Source organism: Asparagus officinalis, chromosome 4, assembly GCF_001876935.1.
Source record: "Asparagus officinalis chromosome 4, Aspof.V1, whole genome shotgun sequence".
NCBI lineage: Eukaryota > Viridiplantae > Streptophyta > Magnoliopsida > Asparagales > Asparagaceae > Asparagus > Asparagus officinalis.
Window position 1 is genome coordinate 26960541 of NC_033797.1, and position 19325 is coordinate 26979865.

Genomic DNA, 19325 nt, shown 5'->3' on the forward strand with positions numbered 1-19325 from the left:
CAAATGTTAGCTTATTTGTGATCATTTTGTGCTCTGATTAGTACATAAATAAATAAAAGTGTTCACTTTTCAGAGGTCTCAAATCTGTTAGCTTATTTTGTACTCAATTTTCATGAGGCAGTCCGGAGAGCTTGTCCAGCTTTCCATGCATATGTAGTATTTTAGTCCAATCTTCAAATCCTGCATCATAGAAAATAGAGGTGTGACAAAACCTGAGTCTCCCAATGACATACAATTTTCCTATCTACAAACAGAAGCTTAATTGTTTTGTAATTGAATGAGCAAATTAGTACTGATTTGCGGTAACAACAGCGCATTTTCTGCCATAAGAATGTGACCACATCTCCTGGATTTGATTCAGAAATTTTCAGTATGAACTTATAAATGGTGGTCACTTTCAGTAATACTGTAATAGTTCTTCTCAAGGCTCCCTACTGAAGTAGGCAAGGGGCTCTTCATTTCACCCTCCAAGAAAAGGAAATCTCGCTTGTGGCTTTGCTAACACTTTCTCCAAGAGAAAAACCTCGTCAACCCTTATCTTATGACCAGCTGTATTCCTGAATGAAACAAGACGAAAGTGACCTATGAAGCAAGAACATGTTTTTAGAAGAGCATTAACAAAGAAAACAGAAAATTTCATGTTTTATCAACATTTAGGTGAATGATATCTATTCTGAGTGTATAAAGATTGGTGTACCATGCAAGACTTGGCATTAGAATAACCTCTTCTCTGGATGCATCGCTCAGCCAAATGGATCTTTTATTAAGTATATCAGCCTCTTATTAAATACATATATGCAAGGAAGAACAAAGAATTTTTATATGAAATGTGCAGATACTCAAGTACCATAATCTGTCATATACATACCAAATGATTAACATGTGCCTGATTAACATATATATGGATCAAAAATTCCATAAGCCTCTTGGACGACCCTTTGTTTTGACTGGGCCACTAGGATCACGAATTAAAATTTTTTCACCATCTCTCAATACTACATTAACACAATTATATCCTAAGCCACTAGGATCAATGTGTTACAAACTTCATGAAATTATATCCTAAGCCCTGAAACAATTATCAATGTGTTACAAACTTCATGAAATTATATCTTAATAAAATTAAGGGCTTGATATAGTTCCTTCAATATATTGTTAAGTTGAAATTGAGTAGTATCAGATGACAAAAGGAATCGTAGTGATAGTATGTTTTCTCAGGACTAACTCATCCAGCTCAATTACAATACAAAAAAGATGCTGAGAAAACATTAACACAGGAGTTCGGAAGAAAAAAAATAATATCTTTGTCAAAAATGTGGAAATCTATTTTCTAGATCACAATTGGAAGATGAGTACTGTTGGTAAGAAGCTTACCTCCTATGTCTATACGAACAGTAAATTGGAAACAAGTTCAGTCCATTTTCAGATAACTCTGTGTTTATTCCAATTTCTGCATAAATCATGAATGCAATCAGTGTGTATTCCAATTTCTGCTCGTGGAAATTTAAATTGTGCATTGAGATAAAACTACGAGTCCTCATCGCATTGAGATATTCATATGAAGTAAAATAAAATAACAAGCTGTAGATCTTCTAAATAATAATTTATTCAATTTTTTTTTTCTTTTCCAATTTGAAAACATTGATATTCATAATATCACTTGATTCCATAGTGATGAACTAGGGGTTTCTAAGGTCTTGTTCAGACCTTACCTTATCTCGGCGTCGGCGTCGGCTCGACAGCGGGAGGTGGGAGGAATCACGGCGTCGGGCGGCGAGGAAGAGGGAGGAATCACGGCGTCGGGCGGCGAGGAAGAGGGAGGAATCACGGATCTTGGCGTCGATGCCGGCGTCGACAGCGGGAGGCGGGAGGAATCACGGCGTCGGGCGGCGAGGAAGAGGGAGGAATCACAGCGTCGGGCGGCGAGGAAGAGGGAGGAATCACGGCGTCGGGCGGCGAGGAAGAGGGAGGAATCTGGGGGGGGTTGGGTTTCTCGACAGCTCATCAAGAGCTGGTCCACACAGATCTCAACGCGAGGAGTTTTTTGCAAAATGACTCAGGGATTGATTACACCTCAAGAAATGAGATCTGTGGCTGGGATCTGGCCACATCAGCGCCATAGGAGGAAACTCCCTCCTATGTCAATGACCTCCATTAATCTCATGTACATAAATACATATATATACATACATATATATACATACATATACATATATACATACATACACACACACACACACACACACACACACACACACATATATATATATAGAGTTGAACGCGAGGTTCACCTTAGAACGAACGCGAGGTTCGTTAAAATTGAGCTTGACGCTCACCTGAGTTGAACGCGAGGTTCACCTTAGAACGAACGCGAGGTTCGTTAAAATTGAGCTTGACGCTCACCTGAGTTGAACGCGAGGTTCACCTTAGAACGAACGCGAGGTTCGTTAAAATTGAGCTTGACGCTCACCTGAGTTGAACGCGAGGTTCACCTTAGAACGAACGCGAGGTTCGTTAAAATTGAGCTTGACGCTCACCTGAGTTGAACGCGAGGTTCACCTTAGAACGAACGCGAGGTTCGTTAAAATTGAGCTTGACGCTCACCTGAGTTGAACGCGAGGTTCACCTTAGAACGAACGCGAGGTTCGTTAAAATTGAGCTTGACGCTCACCTGAGTTGAACGCGAGGTTCACCTTAGAACGAACGCGAGGTTCGTTAAAATTGAGCTTGACGCTCACCTGAGTTGAACGCGAGGTTCACCTTAGAACGAACGCGAGGTTCGTTAAAATTGAGCTTGACGCTCACCTGAGTTGAACGCGAGGTTCACCTTAGAACGAACGCGAGGTTCGTTAAAATTGAGCTTGACGCTCACCTGAGTTGAACGCGAGGTTCACCTTAGAACGAACGCGAGGTTCGTTAAAATTGAGCTTGACGCTCACCTGAGTTGAACGCGAGGTTCACCTTAGAACGAACGCGAGGTTCGTTAAAATTGAGCTTGACGCTCACCTGAGTTGAACGCGAGGTTCACCTTAGAACGAACGCGAGGTTCGTTAAAATTGAGCTTGACGCTCACCTGAGTTGAACGCGAGGTTCACCTTAGAACGAACGCGAGGTTCGTTAAAATTGAGCTTGACGCTCACCTGAGTTGAACGCGAGGTTCACCTTAGAACGAACGCGAGGTTCGTTAAAATTGAGCTTGACGCTCACCTGAGTTGAACGCGAGGTTCACCTTAGAACGAACGCGAGGTTCGTTGAGCGCGAAGCTCGGTTAAAATTGAACGAACGCGAGGTTCGTTTGAGGTAACCACCTCCTTAATTTTCGCCATGAACCCTTAGGGTTTCAAATTGAAACCGCCGCCGTCAAACCCAAAAAACCTTTGATTTTTATTTTCAAAACAGATCCAGAATTGGAAAAAATTGAAGGAAAAATCAAAGAAAAATCCAAAAAATTCCCAAAAGTTACTGTTCACCGGCGATTTTTCAGTTACTGTTCATCCGAAAAATACTTTACTGTTCATCCGGGAAAAAAAATCGTTACTGTTCATCCGAGAACATTACTGTTCATCCGAACCCAAAAATTGAATCTTTAACCAGAGATTTAAGATCAAAAACCCAATAAAACTTAAATCCCTAAGAATTAATCAAGGTGGCTCTGATACCACTTGTTAGATCTACATCATAAAACTTGAGATCTAAAACCATATAGCCATGATTAATTCAAAGAGATTAACAATGATCTAAAAGAGCGGAAGCTTATACCTGAATCCATTGCTTGATCTTGATTTTGGGTGTTGGATCTTCTAACCTTAGGGTTCTCTCTAAAACCGAATTTCTCTAGCTAGATGGGGGTGTAGAGAATTAGAGAATGTAACCCTAGGTTAGGGACCATAACCCCTTATTTATAGATGTTGTACTTTTGTAATTTAGCCCCTCAATAAATTACAATTACAACCTGGTATCTGCACATATAACCCCATGACTTATTTAAATACCAAATTAACCCAACTTAATTGATCACTTTAGTGGGTTATCCTGAAAGATAGCAATACACATTGTTTAATCATATGTGCCCACAAATAGATTTATTAGATTAAATCCAACAGATTCTCCAATATCAAAAATTTACAATTCAAACCCCAATAAAATGCAAAAAATGCGAACCTCTCACCTCCATCAAGCCTAGCGTTTTTCCCCTCTCAATCCTCAAATGAGATGACATTAATGGAGACAACAGCGAGAGTTGTGGTGATGCTCTACCTCTTATCGGCCGTCGGATCTCGATCTATGATTTGTAGATCGAGGGTGGAGATATGTTCAACAAAGGAAGGCAAGGCCGCCGGAGGATCATGAGGAAGCCGATATAGGCCCCTGCCACGTGGTGGTAGGCGGCGGCGACACTGGTGGACATGCAGAAGGAGAGCATGAGGCAGACGAGTGTTTGAGGATGATACGCTTGTGAAAAGGGAGGGGTAATTTAGGGTTGTTTCAAAAAATATGATACACAAAATGTATACTGCTAAGTTGGCCTCCGCACATGAAAACTTTGTTTTTGAAGCTTACAGGCGGCTTGATTTGTTAAAATTGGCCATGGAAACCTATTTCTTGGCCTCACGTCAAGTCCACCTAAGCTTTTTGTTTCAACCCATTTATTTTCATGGGTTTGGTTCATTTATGGACTTTGGAAAAAAGATAGTTAAAGCTGTTAGGTCTAATGTTTATGAGCTTACTATCTAATCTAGTTTTAATGATTAACAAACAATACCTAACATCATTTGTCGAGTGTTTGTATTTGCTTGTTTGGAATCCTACAAAAAATCCTAGTTGGAGGTTGGATGGAATTACGTCTTCACGATGATAACTAATGGAGGTTAGTGGAATTTGGATTGAAGCCCTTTACGCATTCAAGTCAAAGATCCAATATCGCGCTTTATCCCTCTACCAAGAATAAGCTTAACGATGACTTTTTAACTTGGGTATATTAGTTCAGGAGTTATACTTTGTGTGTTATGCTCAAAAGCTCAATTCTTATACACACACGTTATTTCTCATTTTATCATAATATGAGTGTTTTTGAGAAAATATCGAGTCTTTGGATTATTGAGTTAATGATAATATTTTATATATTTTACAAAGTCCATTAATTCATTCAAAAGAATTTCCAAACGTGTTTGAAATCGTTCTGTCAAAATCAAGTTTTACAAAGTCCATTAATTCATTCAAAAGAATTTCCAAACGTGTTTGAAATCGTTCTGTCAAAATCAAGTGTTTAAACGAACTCGTATTCTTGAGATTTTCCAAAATGATGAGTTTCCACTAACGGACAATGATATTTCAAAATTTTCTTTTCTAACGTGTTTATATTCATGTATATAAACATTTTCCCAAGTTTCATAATTTTTGAAATTTATTTGCCATTGTTAAACACACTTTGAAAATTAAGTTTAATGTGCATATATGGACTGTGCATGTTTTTCAGTCGACTGACACTGTTCATCAGTCGGCTGATAAACTACTCTGCAATCATTAGTGTAGGCATCAAAAATTGCCTATAGGTCCCTGAATACAGCTCGAAACAGAGAGGAGGTGATGAACGCCATTATCTAAGTCAAAGAGGATTATCCGACACCGACCAGCGAATCAACGAACTATGGATGACGTGGCCCGCACACCCATCAGCCACCAAATCGGCAAACTAAGTAGCCCGCGTTCTCATCGGCCAGCTAAACAGGGAACTAAGAGGCCTTACGCTTGTCGGCCACCGTCAAGCTATCCATGCGTTCGTGAAACGAATCGTGAAATCATACAAGTCAACGAAACGACGAAATACGTGTAATGACAGAACAAGTCAAAACCCGGAAAACCAATAAAAACCGTTGGCGGTCGAGTCACATCAGACCGACTCGACCGAACCAGTGGTTCGACCCATAACCAGGTCACCAAACGGTGACTCGGTGGCTGAGCCACCAATTGGTGGCTCGACCATGGCCAATGGTGGATCGGCCAGGCCGAGCCATCAGGTGACAGTTCGGCCAGATTTGATGATTTTTCGGTTTTGACGGTTTTTCTTAGGATTTGTTCGTTCCTGATCGTCCTAACTGATCTGATACTTTGGTTATTCAGTTCTTAACTGAAGGTAAAAAGGAATCCCTCGTTCTTATCCAAATACCCGCTTCCGAAGCTTATAAATACGAGCTCGGGTGCTCATTTCTCCAGGCTGGACATCGAAAAGGGTGAAATGCTGCCGAATTGGAGAGTGGAGCCACGAATTTACAGCAAGGGTTAGCAGATCTTGGCGATCTCCTGTGCATAAAGAGTGGAGTTCGAGAGATCTGAGACCCATCCCCTATTCCTCCGAATTTAAGCTTAGTCTTAAATCTCGAGAAGAACCGTGATCTCGCTTGGTCGAGAGCATCGCTGTAGCGATTACTTCCTTCATGAAGTGAGAGCTTTAATCATTTATCTGTCAACCGGATCTGATCCGCGACGGTCCACGGATATTAAAGTCCCCGACACAAACAAAGAACCCACGCAAGCAGCGGGTGATAAACGTCCACTGTGCTGTTTGACAAGAGTCATATCTTTTGTATTTTCATTGTATAAGGAGATCATATAAAAAGATCAACTTTTTATTTGAGTTTATTGTAAACGATTAAAGCTGTAATAGATTCAATCACAATGAAAACAACGATTTTTGAACCAAACACACTGGCGACCACAGTGGGAGCCAATAGCTTCGCTGCCGAAGCTATCGTACCGCAATCACGGATCCGGATTCTGGTTTACGAAGAGGTCGAGTACGAGTTCGACCAACTAAAGTTCGAGGAGTATCTGTCGAACTCCTCCTCTAGATCCTCTGCCCCTCACAAGCGCAGGAAGATCAAAGCCCTCGTTGCTACTGTAGCTGCACCTTGCAACGCCCCTCTGGCCTCCAACGAAGCCGGATTTACAGATCTGGACTCCTCCTCAATCAAGGAGATAACCGATGTAACCGCGCCAACTTTATCGAAGAGGGCACGCCAAAGGCAGCGCCAACGACTTGCGCGCCGATTTGCTAAGGCTTTGGAGCATGTTGATGGGATTAGCTATGAGGCGGATCTGAAACGCAGAAGGCACTGAGTGCCCCAGCAACAAACAAATGGCCTTTCCTTCAAACCAACAGCGAATGAGTGGATCCAAGTCAAATGGATCTGCTCAACCCTCGAGGAGCGCATTCAGAAACATCGCGCCTTGATTGTGCACGTGCGAATTCTCGTGTGAGAAGCCCAGAAGCTGAAGCAAAATGAGGTGATCAAGAAGCTACCGAAACCACGCCAAGTCTGGAAACCAAAATCCGAAACAACGTCGATAAAAAGTCAAACAGCGCCCGAAACTGTCGAAATATGTGAACCACCATCTGGTGGCTCGACCAAAACCGAGCCACCAAATGGTGGCTCGGCCAAAACCGATCCACCAAATGGTTTGTGTCTGGTTCGGTTCGGTTCGCACCTGGTTGGGTTCGTTTCGCACCTGGTTCACCTCTCGCAGTCCCGTTTAAGCCTCCGGCGGCCCCTGTTTCTGTCCCGATGAATCACACACCTCCGGCAGGACCCCGCGACAGCGTGGAATTGTCCCAATTCAAGACGAGGATGACGGATTGATTAGGTCCTTTACACGAGGATCGAGGTAAAGTTCCGATCAAAGAACGCTTGGGTCCAGTGACTGAACCCCGAGCAACCACTCGAGCTGGGGGTCGCACACACCCTCGCAATAAGTCAGAGCTTTCCTATAATGGGAAAACCCCTACACTTGATCGCCTCGGACGATGAATTGAAGTCCAAGAGCCCATCAAGAGTTCGCACTCCCAAAAACGTAGCTCTAAATACGTGACTCTTAAGAATGCCAATAAGGCAGTAAGCTCTCAGAAGGAAACGTGTTCGTTAGACGACGACGTTATACCTAAAAAGTTGTGCCAACACGCGATAGGTTACTCCGACCATATGACCGACAAGTTGTACTATCGGGCTGAGGGTACAAATAAGTCTCAGAAGAGAAGTACCCGAGAAACAGAATCTCACTGCCCGTGCGCTAAACTAATCAGGGTAGTATTATCAGCATGTAGCTGCCCCAAGACCGCTCCACAAAGGGTCTCGGTATTTGAGAGGATCTCTAACGGAGCAACTAAGTCCAAACCAAAACGTTTCTGCAAGAAACAATCTGCCGTTCAAGGTGACGAACCTCCGGAAGTCACAATAAATATGGCTGATAAGGGAAAGTCAACTCGATCTTCTAGCTCCGACCCCCTCGTATCGCATCGTTTGACTCAGCTACACACAAGGACCACTAGACGCAGGGACTACCAAAGAATGCAGAGAGGGTTATCCTCGGATGATGAAGCATCAGATGCTAACTCTGCAGTCGCTTCTAACAATACGGTATCTAGTCTAGGGCAATCCCGCGAAGTGTTTATGATTAACACCGAGGAAGCAACTAAAATGGTTGAGGATGCTCTAGCGAAGCAGAAGCAAGCATTTAAATTCGAAATGGAAATGGCTATGTTGCAGATGAGGGAAGAGCATGACCAATAGATATGAGCCTTGTCGAATCAGCTAGGTAAATCCAGTCATCGCAACAATGTTAGCCAAGCAGCTAGCGATTTAGACGTAGATGAATATATCAATGCTGATGACCCTCCTATTGACCATAATGCTGGGGGTGGTCCCACTAAAAACAACGATGCTGGGGGTGGTCCCACCGAAAACAACAACACTGGGGGTGGCCCTATTGTACCTCTTAGGAATCGTCCAAAGCCCGATGCGAGTGAGGATGAGAAAATGAAATATCTCGAGAGAAAAATCAACGCTCTGATGTTTGCTCGAGAGGTGAAAAGGATCGGGATTCCATGTCCTTACCCAAGAGAGTAGCATTTCAACTTGATTAACTTCACGCCGTTTGACGGGAAGGGTTCGCCCACTCAACACCTGATCTACTTCAAATTCCACTTGGGTATGATCTTCGGCAACGAAGCCTTGATAGTTCGGTCATTCGTAGGCACCCTTTATGGGCCCGCCTTCGATTGGTACTATCATCTCAAGTCTGCAAGAATCAACAGCTGGGACGACCTGGAGAATCTGTTCCTCGCTCACTTCTTTGATGATAACGCCGAGGTGTCAATCAGAACACTCTTTGATGAGAAACAGGAAGATGACGAGACGGTCGATAATTTTGTCAAGCTCTTCCGGAATAAGTCGATGAATTGCCGAGATCCGATCATGAAGGATTTCATCCTACAAACCTGTCACAACAACCTCTCCTTGGACGTATTGAAAGTTATAGGAGTAGCACCGTCCGATACCTGGAAAGAGTTGAAGATGTGCGGAGAACGGGCCGAATGCTTCCTCCGAAGGAAGAAGGCCGGGAGGAGCCAACCGACGGCCAATCCTTCGAACTCGAACTTCGCCTCCCGTGGTAAGGGTAAGGTACCTACAGCAGTTGTCGACGTTAATCAGACGTCACAACAACAACCCCGAAGACAGCAAAAGACTTCGGATCTGAGACTCCAAAAAGAGTACTCCTTCAAGGACGAAGATGTTCCAGCTATTTTCGAGTCCCTCCTTGAAAATAACAATATTAAGCTACCATCTATCCCAGATCAGGAGGAAGCTGATAATACTGCGGATCCGAAGTACTGTGCGTACCACAGGAGGATCCAGGAAGCTGATAATACTGCGGATCCGAAGTACTGTGCGTACCACAGGAGGATCCTTCATCCCACCAAGGATTGCTTTGCTCTCAAGAATAGCATCCAAACATTGGTTGAAGCCGGCGTCATAATGCTGGGATAAGCCAAATAGGAATGGCGAGACTCCGACAAGTATAAGAGTATAAACTGCTCCTTCTCACACTCCGAAGAGTATACGAGTATAAACTGTTTCTCAATACTCCAATAGGTATACGAGTCTAAACTGTTTCTCACTCTTGACGGGAAGTTCCTGGAGAATTTTATACGTATTATTCTTAAGGATAACCCGGTCATGTAACTGAGTATAATGTCAGACCCAGTTCCGTAGAGGAAGCTGGGGGTGGATGATTTGTGTAACGGGAAGTTCCCGGAAGAATCCTACATGTAATTTTCTTAGGGATAACCCGATCATTACGAACAAAGTGATAAACACTAAACTCCCACTGTGATTTTCGAACACTCTTTTGCTGTAGACGAGATTCGATTACTTCGTTGGATCAATCTTTCCTCACGAAACTCCCATTCAAACTCTCACTACGTCTGTGCACTCAACACTCCTATCATTAGAGTCCATACATAGTACTCAGAATTTTAATCTCCCAATCATTGATAATTGTCAAACCCCTCCGTATTAAGTATTTGCCACTTAACACTAGGAGCCCTCTTTGAGTGATTTGTACGAATTAACACTCTCACTGTAATTTGTACTCCCACTCTCACTGTTCACTTGGTCAAACCTTCCTACAGTTAGGACCACAGTCAAAATCCCCTATCGATTCCTTCAATGAACGAGAAGTCCACAAATCGAATGATCAAACCTATAAAAGTTAGGGTCATCTCACACTCCCACTCTCACTTGGTCAAACCTTCTTATAGTTAGGACCAAAACCAAAATCTCCTCTCGATTCCTTCCATAAACGAGAGGTCCACTTTCAAACCGAGTGATCAAATATTCCTATAGTTAGGATCATCTTAAACTCCTGCTTGGTCAAACATTCCTACAGTAAGGACCAAAACCATAATTCACCCTCGATAAACGAGAAATCCATCTTTAGTTCGGTAATCAAACCTTTCGACAGTTAGGATTATCCAAATCTTTTTGATTCTCGGAGTGGAGATCCCACTCCTAGTTTCACCTTCTCGGATTCTTAAAGTGGAGATCCCACTTTGAGTTTCCTTTTACAACTGAAGATAGAATATAAAATTTTCCTCTTCAGCTTTGGAAGATAGAATATAAAATTCTTCCTCTCCCATATCGGGTTCGTCCTTACCCCTAGAGAAGACATCACTTTTTCAACTCCCAAAATCCGCGCTCACACGCACGGGGAATTTTATCCTAAATCCTAAGTAGGGATAAGTTAATGCCCAACACGCATTGCCGTTTAGTTCTTAGCCGTAAAAAGAACAAAAGTCCACATATTCGATATTATGACAGGTTGTTATTCATAACGCCAAAATCCGTGCTTCACACGTATAGAGAATTTTATCCCGAAGCCTAAGTAGGGATAAGTTAACGCCTAACACGCGTTGCCGGTTTAGTCTTTCACCAATTAAAAAAGACACCAGAATCCAAGTCTGGGGTATTTCATCCTGAAGCCTAAGTAGGGATGAGTCAGCGCTTAACCCGCGTTGCTGGGTGGTTCGTTCTAGTAAAAAAACGACCGAGTCTACGTATTTAGTATCGTAGCAACAAAAATCCATGCCTTTTATGCGTGAGAAATTTTATCCCGAATCCTGAGTAGGGATAAGTCAGTGCCTAACATGCGTTGTCGGGTAGTCTATTCCCGTAAGAAAGACGAGGTCTAGGTATTCAATATCGTAGCACTAAGAGAGTTAACTCTCTTATCACAACGTTACATGTGGAACGGACTTAAACAATCTGCTTGCTAGCCCGATTCAAATGGTAATCGGTAAAGGTACATCAAATCCGTTAAAGGCTAAGGATTTGCTAAAAATCCTAAGTCTACGCCTAACACGCGTCGCTATTTAGTCTTTTCATAGGAGAAAGACGAAGTCTACGTATTCAATATCGTAGCACTAAAAGAGTTAACTCTTTTAGCACAACGTTATGTGCAGAACGAATTTAAACAATCTGCAGGCTAGCCCGATTCAAACGGTAGTCGGTAAAGGCTAATCAAACCCGTTAATGGCTGAGAATTTGCCAAAAATTCTATAAATGCGGGGCATTGACGCATCAACTTCATTAGTTGGTCTCGTGACTTGAGCATCCAACGACTTCGGGATAAGATCCATATCTGCAGCCAAAACAACTTTAATAGTTAGTCGTCCTGTAGCCCAGAATTTGAGACCGTCACGCTCCAACGCCTTAAGAGCTTAAACTGTGTAGACTCTAGCAAACGTACGAGTATAAACTATGTTAACGCCGATCGATACAAAACCCTAAGGTCAACGTCGATCAACGCGTAGCCCAAGGTCAACGCCGATCAATACGTTGCGATACAACTAATTAGTTCAAAGTTGACTCAATGACACGAGCTAAAATTAAATCATCAACTTCAGTTCGAGATTTCGATAACGGTCAGACGATAAACGCAGCACCGGAAGAACTTCATCTATTCGACAAAACACTGAATAGACTGAAAAGTGAAAAAGTTAAGAATTGAAGTAGTTCACTTGTCCCTCTACGAGATTGAGGAAAGGGTCTATCTTATCTAAAGTATTCCAGACTCCCCTATAAAAGAACGAGTCTGAAATTCTTTAGAGGGGGTATCTGTAGGCATCAAAAATTACCTATAGGTCCCCAAATACAGCTTAAGACAGAAAGAAGGTGATGAACGCCATTATCTAAGTCAAAGAGAATTATCCGACGCCGACCAGCGAATCAACGAACTATGGATGACGTGGTCCGCACACTCATCAGCCACCAAATCGGCAAACCAAGTGGCCCGCGTGCTCATCGGCCAACTAAACAGCGAACCAAGAGGCCTCACGCCTGTCGGCCACAGTCAAGCTATCCATGCGTTCGTGAAATGAATCGTGAAAGCGTACAAGTCAACAAAACAACGAAATACACGTAACGACGGAACAAGTCAAAACCCGAAAAACCAATAAAAGCCGCTGGCGGCCGAGTCACATCAAAACGACTCAGTCGAACCAGTGGTTCGGCCCAAAGCCAGATCACCAGAAGGGGTGGCTCGGCCAAGGCCGAGCTACCATTTGGTGGCCCGGCCAGGCCGAGCCACCAGGTGATAGTTCGGTCAGATTTGATGATTTTTCGGTTTTGACGATTTTCTTGGGATTTGTTCCTTCCTGAGCGTCCTAACTGGTCTGATACTGTGGTTCTTCAGTTCTTAACTGAAGATAAGGAGGAATCCCTTATTCTTATCCAAATACCCGCTTCTGAAGCTTATAAATACGAGCTCGGGTGCCCATTTCTCCAGGTTGGACATCGAAAAGAGCGAAACGCTGCTGAATTGGAGAGTGGAGCCACGAATTTACAGCAAGGGTTAGCAGATCTTGGCGATCTCGTGTGCATAAAGAGTGGAGTTCGAGAGATCCGAGACCCGTCCCCTATTCCTCCGGATTTAAGCTTAGTCTTATAAAGAGTGGAGTTCGAGAGATCCGAGACCCGTCCCCTATTCCTCCGGATTTAAGCTTAGTCTTAAATATTAAGAAGAGTCGTGATCTCGCTTGGTCGAGATCATCGCTGTAGCGATTACTTCCTTCGTGAAGTGAGAGCTTTGATCATGATCATCGCTGTAGCGATTACTTCCTTCGTGAAGTGAGAGCTTTGATCATTTATCTGTCAACCGGATCTAATCCGTGGCGGTCTACGGATATTAACGTCCCCGGCACAGGCAAAGATCCTACGCAAGCAGCGGGTAATAAACGTCCGCTGTGCTGTTTGACAAGAGTCGTATCTTTTGTATTTTCATTGTATAAGGAGATCTTATAAAAAGATTAACTTTTTATTTGAGTTTATTGTAAATGATTAAAGTTGTAATAGATTCAATCACAATGAAAACAGCGATTTTTGAACCAAACAATTAGTTTTGTTTCTGTTCATTCGATTGATCTTTATCAGTCGATCGAAGTAGCCTATCAGCCAACCGATCATGATCATCAGTCAACCGATAGAGTTCTAGAGCTGCCAACGGTCATCGCATCAGTCGACCGATGCTCACCATCAGTCAACCGATAACCCTGTAATGACTATATTCTGTTCTTTCTCTTTAAAAGGCTATAAATATCTCTCATCTTTCAATTGTTTTCAACAATATTTTAACCAAGTTTTCAAGAGTTTGTTTTCTCAGTTTTAAAGAGCTTTTCAAGTTTGTTTATGTGAAGATAGTTTCACAAGAGAAGGGGTTTAATTTCAAGTTTGAGGCTTTCATCCTCAACATCTTCATCTCTTGTTTGGAGAAGTTTTCTAAACTCTTCAAAGTTTGAGGCTTTCATCCTCAACATCTTCATCTCTTGTTTGGAGAAGTTTTCTAAACTCTTCATCTAGCTTTTTATTATTTTGTTTACTCAACATCTTCATCTCTTGTTTGGAGAAGTTTTCTAAACTCTTCATCTAGCTTTTTATTATTTTGTTTATCACATATTTATGCTAGATTGATTTGAGTTTAATTTGTTCTACTTATTGTTTCACACACAACCATTGAGCTTAAGTATTTCACATATAGTATTATTAGGTTGTGGGTGTGATCATTAAGTGAGCCTTCAATTTCGTTCTCATCTTGTTAGAGAATAAAATCATTTATTTGAGCTTATAGTTGAGAAACACGTTGTAATACATAAGGACACTTAGAGGAGTGGTTGGGAGAAGAACGGGGTCAATTCCAAGAGGAGTGGTTTGGTTGTAAAAGCCTAGGGAGAGGTAGTAATTCTAAACACTTGAGGAAGGTAACACGAGTTGGGCAACACTTAAAGAAGTGTATTGTATGATTGTTAATGTGTGATTGTAAAAGTTTTCAACGAGCTTTGAAAACCGATTGTGTAGAGAATTTGTGATTAGTGGAGAATCTCCTCGAGAGTGATGAGCGGAGACGTAGGTCGAGGGTTAACCGAACTCCGTAATCATATTGCTTGTTTGTGTTGAACAATGACGCACTTTTCTTATGTATGTTTTCATATCGCCTTTTATCTTATAGTTTATATTGGTTGTTGTTTATTATATATCCTTGCATATATCACTTGTGTATATCATATTGCTAGAATATTATTAATAAGTTAATTTAGCATCTAAATGGTATTAGATTAGCAAATACCCTATTCACCCCCTGTAGGCATCAAAAATTACCTATAGGTTCCCGCACGTAGTTCGAAACGGAGAGAAGGCGATGAATGCTATTATCCAAGTCAGAGAGGATTATCCAAGTCAAAAAGGATCATCTTATGCTATAAAAAGAAGTGAAGGAACATACATGAAACATCAAAATGTGTGAAACGATGAAGCAAATACAATCAGAAGGGCTCAAGGTGGCTTGCACACGTGCGGGTCAGTCTAGAGTGACCCACACGAAGAAGTGAAATTTTGACCATGATGAGATTTGAATCCAAAAAATATCAAAAGAAAAAGGTTGTATCTCTCTTCATCAGCTTTCCAACGCATCTTGAATTATTTCATTCCAAGGTCAGACGAGAGAATTAAAGCCAAAATACCGAAGATTATACAAACTGTCTCGGAAAATCCGAGTCACCTCAAAGTGACTCGGAAATTCCGAGTCACTTCGAAGTGACTCGCGCCTAGGGAAGCTCCCAACGTGTTTTCTAATAATATTAGTTTCTAGAACTCATTGGGGTTATCCATAAACATGTGGGGTTATCCTTAAACGTGTGGAAGCTATTACACAACCAAAAACTCACCTAAACGGATAATAATGGTTATTCTTTGATCCTATCCACAAACACAATATTTAAAATCTATAAATACACCCTAGCACTCTCATAAAGGAGATCTAAAGGGAGCCATGAATTTTAGAGGAGTTAGGGTGAGGTTCTGATGAATTTCAGAGAGGCTAGCAGATCTTAACGAAGTTCTTCAGCATAAAGAGGGAGAGTTCGAAAGATCTGAGGCACATTCCCCTTTTCTCCGGATCAAACTTGGTTTTGATATCGAGAAGAGGAGTAATCTCGCTTGGTCGAGATTATTTACTTCTATGATTATTATTTTTTGTGAAGCAAGAATATTGATCTTTTATTCCGATCAACCGGATCTGATCCGCGATGGTCCACGGATAAACCCCGATATATGTAAAGATCCCACGCAAGCAGTGGGTGATAAACATTTTCTACCTATGTTTGAAGAGAGTTGTATTTTTTTTTTATTGTGTAAGAAAGTCTTATAAAAGACTAATTTTACTTTCAATCTGTAATCGATAAACGTGTAATGGATTCAGCAATGAAAACAACTTTCGATGCGAACACCCCCTAGGGTTCTTTCATTTGGTATTAGAGCACTTTCAAAAAAAAACCCTCCACATCAGCTTTTTGTTCCTCTTTGATTTCCATCCCAAATCTGGAAAAATGGCTGTTTGGGGGAAAAATTGAAAGAAGAAAATAGAGAATTGAATTTGTAATATTCTCTCTAACAGACTTAGAAAAAAAAATGATTTATAATTCTCTCAATGTAATATCTCTCTAGCAAACTTAGAAAAAGAAATTACAATCTTCTTGTATCGGATTCTCGATTTACAAAAAAGAGAAAGATTGACGGAGACCCTTCTCTTTAACTTGGGTTCTTCTTGGTGTCGATGGAATGCCTCCCTCGATGCTCGTGTCGAGTTTGCTTTCTATTGACGATCCGAACACTTCACCTCATTAGAACACGGTTTCTTCCTCTTGATTGATGTTGAAGAGGACTTACGTGGCAAGTTTGAAAATAACTCCTAACGAGTTTAATAACTCAGTGCGAGTTTTAAACTCTGTAAAAGAGTTGATTTGAACCGAAAATCAGTTCATAGCCAAGATCTAAGCTCCAAGACTTTTTTTGATGAAGGACGCTCCAAGACCTTCAAGATCCGAAGATGCTCCAAGAGATAACTGCCGATCTTAATTCTTCAAAAATTCCCCTCTAAAGAACCAGGGCCAATTAAGCTGAAATTTTATGTATTTATAGGAGATTACGGGGTGTAACCGTTCCCTTAATTTGCTCCTTAATAGGGTATAACCGGCCCCTTAATTCGCTCTTTAATGGGGGTTTATGGGGTGTAACCATCCCCATTAAGTGGAAAAACAGTTTTGAAACTGTTCAAGTTTTGTTTGAACCAGTCAAATATGCAATTCGTGTTCTGGAATGAACTCTGCGTCTTGATCCTGAGATGCAGAGTTGGGTTCTATGTTTTGGGCTAAAAAAGCAGCAATGAAAGCTACGTTTGGATCTGAAACACAGCGATGAACCATGCATTTTGGGCTAAAAACGCAGCAATAAAAGCTACGTTTGAATCTGGAACACAGCGATGAACCATGCATTTTGGGCTAAAAACACAGCAATAAAAGCTACGTTTGAATCTGGAACACAGCGATGAACCCTGCGTTTTAGGCTGAAAACACAGGCGTTTGGATCTGGAACGCAGCTATGAACCCTACGTTTTGGGCTGAAAACGCAGTAATGAACTCTGCGTTTGGATCTGGAACTCTGTATTTTAACTCTGGAACACAGAGGTGAGCCTCAGGCAAGCTTAGCGAGCTTCAGACGAAGTCCAATATTTAGGCAAAGTCTAGTCTTGCAGACGGACTTCAGAACATAACTTGCTGCGAAGAACAGATCATAACTTTCAAACCGTAAGTCGAAATTAGACGAATTATCTATAAAAATCGACTATCTTAATGAGACAGAGCTGACCAAACCCATCCAAAGGGTTCGGTTTGGTCCCGTCTGTTTCGCCAAATTCCTTACGGTTTGAGAGATATCGACGTTTTGATTTGAAGAGATCGTCAATTTGTCGTCTTTCTTGCTAGAACATTACAAAGATTGCTATCTTGTAACCTTCATATTAGCTCCTTGAAAATATGAGAGTCATCAGATTATAACTTCCGATGTTGATTGTGAAGGCTGTTGAATTAGAGCTTTCATCGGTTGTTGTGAAGATCGTCAGATTATAACCTTCATCAATCTACGTAAAAGTTTTTAAATTGTAGTCTTCTAAAAGCTGTCAAATTATAACTTCCATCATCGGTGTTTGATGGGGATTAGCTATCTGTAGCAATTTTAGACAACCTGCAACGGCGACAAAAACCCTCCACATCATAATAAACCCTTGTTTCGCTCTTTGATTTTCGTGTTAGGCATTTTCTCTACTCAAGCTAGCCGGCTTACCCCCCCGCGCACCCCGCCCCGACCAACCACCCCCCCCAATTCCTCTTCACCTCCATCATCTTTGGGCCTCTGAGCCCTTTACAGGTAGATTTTCTTCTAACCTTGAAAGAGATTTGCCCTATCTTGTGACGATGATGGAAATTAGCCCAGGAAGTTGAGGGTTTAGGCACATGAAGGTCTTAAAAAGGGGCCTAAACACAATTTTCCCAATTCAAAATTTATACCTTTGTTAGAAATTTGTTTGCGATCATACTTTATTCTTAAAAAAATGTAAACAAAAAAGAGAAGAAAATTTGTTTGCCAACATACTTTCTTCTTTAAAAAAAAAAGCAAACAAAGACCTTTCAAGAACTTTGTCTTGAACTATTCGTTGAAGAACCTTTTCTTTTAGATAGTAGGTCATGATAACCTAATAAGAACATAATTTTCACTCGACACCTTATAAGAAAAGACATAATAATGATATTTATATGCCGTTAATCTATCTAATATACTAAACTAAGACCCAGAAGTGCTACATGTTAACTTTTTAGAGATTTGATCCTTCACCTTCACATAATGCTAATTACACACATATATTACTTTACTAGGTGGGTTGCGTGTGCTTTACGCATGGTTAAATATTTTACTTGTTTCTGTTGAGTTATATGTTTACAATAATTGCATTATGGACATAATTGTTTTATAGCATGAATTTATTTTATGAACATAAAAAAAGAAAACTTTAATCAAAACAAAAATAAATAAATTTAGGATAAAATATTATAAATAATTTTTTAGTGTTTACATATAATAATACATAAATTTAAAACTAAAATGAGTAGACACAATCTTCAAAATCCTTGTGAATTAGGGTTAATGATAGGTTGGCCGATTGCTAGTTGTTGTTGTAGTCATCACCTCATAAAATTATTTTAATTGTCATATGCATGCAAAACACAAACACACACACACACAAACATGTACACATGTGAGGGTTTTTTTAAATCAGTCCCTTCACTCATTAGCATTTTGTTATTATTCCCTCAAATCTTCATATTGTGTTGTTAGTTCCTCAAATTGCAAAAATATGTTGATATGAGTCATTGTGGTTAATTGGTATTATAAATGATGGAGAATATTCTATAATGTTTAACATTTTTAAGAAAATTAATAATTATACCCTCACTCCTAATATCTAAATCTTTCGTACTTGTTGAGCTTAAGAAATTGAATAAAAGACCCAATCTGAATTCGTTTCACAACTCATCTTCTCCAACGACCTAATAAAATAGTGAACTCATCTTCTTCAATGGCTCTTTTTATTTTCTAAACTCCTTCGTT

The 19325-nt window shown here is 41.0% G+C and overlaps 2 long non-coding RNA genes across 3 annotated transcripts in view; one reads left to right on the forward strand and one right to left on the reverse strand.

Moving 5' to 3' along the window:
• The window catches only part of LOC109837037, a 1661-nt gene extending 1589 nt beyond the window's left edge, over window positions 1-72 (forward strand). The window contains exon 2 of the long non-coding RNA XR_002246156.1: window positions 1-72. This exon is cut by the window's left edge and continues 557 nt beyond it. This is a non-coding gene — a long non-coding RNA (uncharacterized LOC109837037).
• Window positions 125-1938, reverse strand: LOC109837038. Of its 2 annotated transcripts, none has more exons than XR_002246157.1 (4): window positions 1713-1938; window positions 1375-1450; window positions 294-557; window positions 125-180 (listed from the first exon to the last, which is right to left on the reverse strand). It is a non-coding gene; the product is annotated as an uncharacterized LOC109837038 (long non-coding RNA). The 2 variants fall into 2 exon arrangements; XR_002246158.1 differs by having other exon boundaries at window positions 294-582.